We start from the raw sequence: 6,000 nt of genomic DNA, 5'->3' as shown, positions 1-6,000 counted from the left end.
TATTCCCGCAAATTCTTCTTATTTTGGGTTTTTTGTTCCTTTTATATTTCATAATTTTGGATCATCAATGCATGTTCACTTAGACTTTACAGGCGGGACTGCTAAGGAATGGGTTGATACTATATCTCTCTAGAAAAACTCTGTGTTGCTTCTGTCAGGCCACCCAGAGAAATTACCAGAAACCAGAGTTTGGAGGGGATGCCACCTTATCATAAATTCTTGGTTTATAGATTACCAAATCATACAGGTAGTATAACAAACCCATGTACACACAGACTTATAATTATGGTGTCATAAAGGAGACTTTCTACCTCCCAGAACCCAAGTCAAAAAGACCAATAAGCCTTTTTTTTCCTCCCCTCTCCCTGTGCTAGTAAGTGGCTTTGTGGCATAGTGTTCATCTGTTTGTATCCCATACCCCCAGTGTATTGTCATTTAGGGTAATTACTTTCAGGATCCTCATATGGGGGGCTGGGGTAGAGTCTTTCTTTTTCCCTAAGTCCCCTCATTACCAAGACTAGAGATACCATTCTTATTTTCTGCCTGTTGACCATTAACATACATGCCCACTGTCATCAGAACCAGGACCCACCACCATCGCAAGGCAGACAAAAGTTAACTACCATATTCAGCTTAGCTTCTCAGGTTCCTCACCATCTTTGATGCCTAGAATTTAACAATCTTGAATATTCTGCTTTGTTATATTTTACCAAGCCAATTCAGCTGTTTTGTTTCACTCAAGATTTTATTGTTTTAATGCCATTTAGTCTGCCGTATATTGCTAGAAATTGAAATCCCAGTCACCTCTCTGTAAAATATAATATTCCCCTAGGGTGCCTGGGTGGTGCAGTTGGTTAAGCGTCAAACTCTTTGATTTCAGCTCTGGTCATGATTTCAGAGTCATGGAATTGGTCCATCTGCTTGAGATTCTCTCTCTCCCTCTCCCTCTGCCCCTTCCCCTGCTCACACTGTCTCTAAATAAATAAATAAATAAATAATAAAATCTCTTTTAAAAATGTAACATAATATTCCTCTTCCCTTTATAATCCTTTGCTACTAAAAATCCAGGCAGCCTTTCACATATAATTTACCATCAGTCTTACTGTGGCTGGAGTTGGTACAATCTTCCTTGAACTTGATCTGGCTCTGTGCCTGCCTGAGAATTTCTGAGGTTCACTGCAGTCTGGGTCTCTTCTAAACCAACCTTCCTTCCCTTCCTTTATCTTTTCATGAGTGTCAAACTTTTATTTTGGTGTGAAGGCTCTCTCCACCTAATCTGCTTCTTATGCCTTCACCATTCACAGACATTTCCCCCCACAGGTCTCCTGGATGTCCAATTCTGCCTTGACGTCTGCTTCTCAAAGGACTCAAACCAGTACATTTAGTGAAGATGAAGTATGCCTTTTACAATTGTATATCTTTGTATCATATATCTCATGGTACTTTTGCCTAAATTGCAACAAGCTCTTTGAGATTTCTGTATTTCTGTGAAGGTGTCCAGCACTGTTATTACCCACTAACTAGGACTCCTGTGCTTCAAACTCTGATTTGAAGAAACCACTGCTCTTATAATACTTGTGACTGGTATGATATTTGTGAGATAATCTTCCTGAATACTTGTCAATCTCATTTCAGAATTTCCAGACTACAGAAACATTCTAGAACCATCTGTGGCTTGGTAAAATAAAAAGTGATTTGGGTAGAACACCTGTCATGTTCTGTCCATATAAAGAGCTTTGTTATATACAATCTTCCCACAAATTCTCCACATAGCCACTATTACAGAAATTTTGATAGGATACAAATATATCTTTCTTTCAGGAATTTTCTCTGACACACGCAGCCCACTCTCAAAGCAGTTAGGGTTTCTCTTTCACAAATAATCTCTGGAATAATTTCTCTGCATGTATTATTTCTTGATCAAATTACAACTTATTACAAAAATTTGATTACAAATTTGGAACTTATGCTGTATTACTTATGATACTCAAATGGTCCAACTATATAGTTAAACTGGGGTTCAGATAAAAATTCAACTTATGTTTATGCCTTCTCTTTTCATTTAAATTGTTCTTTGAATACAATGAACTCATTTTGTATTTCTTTGTATCCCATACAACACAGACAGATCATTAAATATTATGAAATACCAGAATAAAACCTAAGAAGGATCTACTTTCTCAGTGAATTCCCATACCCTAGACTTACTCCCAAGATTTCTCAAAAATTTAACTAATTTTTTAAAAGAAATATATGGGGATTAAAGTATTTTTACTTAAAATAGTCATAGATATCAAAAAATTCTGAAGTACTATTATTTTTATTTTATAGAAGATTCAAAATAGAATATTTTTATTTTTATGCAAATTGGTTTATATTTGAAATTACTCACAGATGCAAAGATCTTTTGAAAAAAAAGTAACTCAATATCTACTAGTTTGTTAGCAGTTCAGAAATTATATTCAATAAAACGATCATGTAATTCAGTTTATTTCTTCAATTTAAAGCATTTCAAGGTTAAAGTGCCATATTACCTGACTAATCTTCAATTAAAAGAATATATTTTTAATTGAATAAATAAAAATTCAGTTTCATCAACAGCTCTCTTAAATAGTAACACAATACACAAACAGGAAAACAAGATGAAAGGAGTAAGTATTCATTAACCTTTGCTGTTATAATGAAGCAAATATTAGTTGGACTAGTTTTAATAGCATAGCACCCAAAAAAGGATTTATGGAGATTTTTTTAATCAATAAAAAAGAAATGGTAAAAGGATTATGTGTTGATAGACTCTTTTGGTAGAAATCTCTTCTTCTGGGATACTACCTTAATCTTAAATTCAGAAAAACTACTACCAAGATGTTCACAGCAGTCTTATTTATAGCAATTTAATCGACTACAACCTAATTATTAGGTATGGCTTGATATGTTTAGCAAATCATTTAACATGGATGGAATGGAATTTAATCAGAAAAATATGTTAGTTATATTCTAGCCTATAAGATACAATCAGTGCCACATCTGTGGGATGATCTTCCTGAAAACTCGTGGAACCTCTTTTCAGAATTACTAGGCTAAAGATGCATTCTTGAACCTTCTAGGACTTGTAAAAATGGGAAACTGATTTAGACCAGGCACCTTTCATGGTCCATCCATGTAGGAAAGTTTTGTTCTATTAAATTCTCAGAGCAGGGAGAATGCAAATCCTCTCTTATCAGAGTAAGATCAAGGTCAGGATTTATTAGTTCACATGGAGTAAAGTAAAAATAATGAAAAAGTGGGAAGAAAATTTGTCAAGTAGGCTGCAGGGAAGTTCTGAAAATTAAATAAATTCTAGCTGTAGTCTAAAGAGTTGAAAGTTCTTCTTCCTTCTTGTCACTGTATTTCTCGAACCCTCTACTAGCTCTTCTCCAGCTAGCAGAAAACAGTAGAGGTGGGGATTTTTGACATTCATTGTGCAGGTACAGGCTGTAAAGTTGGCAAAGCGTGAGAGAGTTCTCTGAACATGACTCTCAAGGGGCAGCCTGTGCTGGAAAACACAGGAGATGGGGAGCGAGGAGCGTTGAGGGCACCATAAAGGAACCAGCTTTAATAAAGGAGAGAATGGGCAAACTCAGAGAAGAAAAGTAGAGGGCACTATGGAATGTTTATTAGGTGCTACCTTGCATGGACACTTGCCTTTTGGTATTAAGACTGATGACCCAGATTGAATAGAGACCGGCTGTTTATTGATTCCTGGTGACATAAGTCAGAAGGTCCTTTTGGATCTGTGCATAACTAAAGATCACATTTTTTGTGCAATTCACTTCTGGAATTTTCAGATTCTCTCCCTGCCATCTGGTCTCCCCACCTAGTACTTAGCATCAGCTAAAGTTCTTGTGCTGTACAAGGTAATGAGATTATGGTATAATACTTAATCTAACACCACCCTTATCCTGTCCCACTCTAATTCTACAGGGCTTCAGTAATTACTACCTAAATCACTGCTTTCGGGAAATGCTGGTGAAGAAATATCTGGCCTATGGAGAAGAATGGTGCCCTTTCGGAGGCAGCTGGGTGGCTACATCAGTTAAGTGCCTGCCTTCAGCTCAGGTCATGATCCTGCAGTCCTGGGATGGAGTCCCATCTTGGACTTCCCACTCCCCAGGGAGCCTGCTTCTCGCCCTCCCTCTGCCTCTCTGCTGCTGCTTGCCCTCTCTGTCTCTCTCAAATAATTAAATAAAATCTTTAAAAAAAAAATGGTCTCCTTTCTGCACGGTAATGGGTAGAGTGTTGTCCACACCATTTAAGAGAGTGAAGGTGTTCATTTCTGTGAAGACCTGTGGTCCTCTGGGTATTAAGAATCTCTATCCATGGTCAAAAGACAAACCCACAGCAAATATGATAAATTCAGTATTTCTGAACTCTCCTTATCATGTGTTCATAACTCAATAGCTAGAAATAACCCTGAGGGACAAAAGGGGCAGGGGAGTAAATGAGTTACAAATACCAACAAAACAAAATCCCTACTATTCAAAGACATCATGTTCAGTCAAATAGCACAATGTTTATTTATAAGCATGGTATGTCTTCCCACATAACAGAAGTATTTTCAGACACACCCTTCTGTGTCAGTCCACAGCTCACTTTTATTTTGTGTAATGTCAGGCTACTCAGCCTCATGGTGAGTGCCACTGTGGACACATGGGGGGAGAAGCGAGAACAGGGAAGCCTTCATGAATGTGTATATATCTTTGTTGGCCTATCTAACTAAATGGTTGTTTGTGCCATTTCCCCTTAATTTCCTCTGGGTCTAAAGGTTGGGGAATAGAAGAACAGCAACAGACGTGAATGTGGTTTTCCAGTAGGCGAACTGCCACCTTCTCCTGTTTCCCACTTGAGACAGATGAGGAGCAGAAGATAAATACAGCAGAATTGCAGGGAGCTCCTTGAATTTTTTAACTTTTTAAACAAATGACTAAGAATATGAATAAGAAATGAGCAAGAAGACAGAAAACAAATCTTGGAAAAACAGTATGGTTCCACGTACGTGTTATTTTAAAATTCCTTACATAGAAAAATAAAAAAAAGACAGGAAGGAAATTCATCCAGATAACATTGGTTTTCTTTGTGTTTTTGGACCCTTAGTGACCTTTATATCTTCTCTTCATTTTTCTGTTTCTTCTAAATTCCCTCTAATGAGCAGGTATTACTCAAAGCATGTAATATATTTAATAAAATGTAACAAGCACTTGTTTCAAAACTAGCCTATGTGGTGATTTCCATAGTATTTTAAATCGGTATTTTTTTAAAAAATATTTTGTTTATTTATTTGTCAGAGAGAGGGAAAGCACAAGCGGTGGCAGGGGCGGGGGGCAGGAGTTGGGGGTGGGCAGCACACAGAACAAGATGGAGAAGCAGACTCCCTGCTGAGCTAAGAGTCTGACTCGGGACTCGATCCCAGGACCCCAGGATCATGACCTGAGCTGAAAGCACATGCTTAACTGACTGAGCCACCCAGAGTGTGTTTTTAAGGGGAGTGGTAAAAGGAGCATTCTTAATAGCCATTATAAGACTAAATATACAAATGGACAATGCCCAGAACACATGTAAAAACAGAACTCTGACACACAACCTTCAGAAACCTGCCCAGGAAAGCACAACACAACCAGGAAACCCACCCACTGTGAAACTTCCAGGAAGTCAGATAGCTACCTCCAGCAACAATCCAGAAAGCTAAACAATAACTTCTGTAACAATCAGTCCAAAATGGCCAGGAGTCCATTAACTACTGACAGCTTTGCTGACCACTGTCCCGGCTTCCAATTCAGACCAATCAGAGAAAGCCAAATATGCACCCCCAACCAGTCACACAGGATGCCTACCTTCTGATTATTCTGCCTCACGCTCCTCCAAGCAAGGCATACCCAAACCTTCCCTTTTTTCCACTCTAAAGCATTTCCTCTCCTCTGCCTGCCTTTGAGTCTCTGCCAAACACAAGTGATGGTGGTTGACTCC

Source organism: Mustela nivalis, assembly GCF_964662115.1.
Source record: "Mustela nivalis genome assembly, chromosome: 13".
NCBI classification, from domain to species: Eukaryota; Metazoa; Chordata; class Mammalia; order Carnivora; family Mustelidae; genus Mustela; species Mustela nivalis.
Note: the sequence above shows the minus strand (reverse complement) of the source record.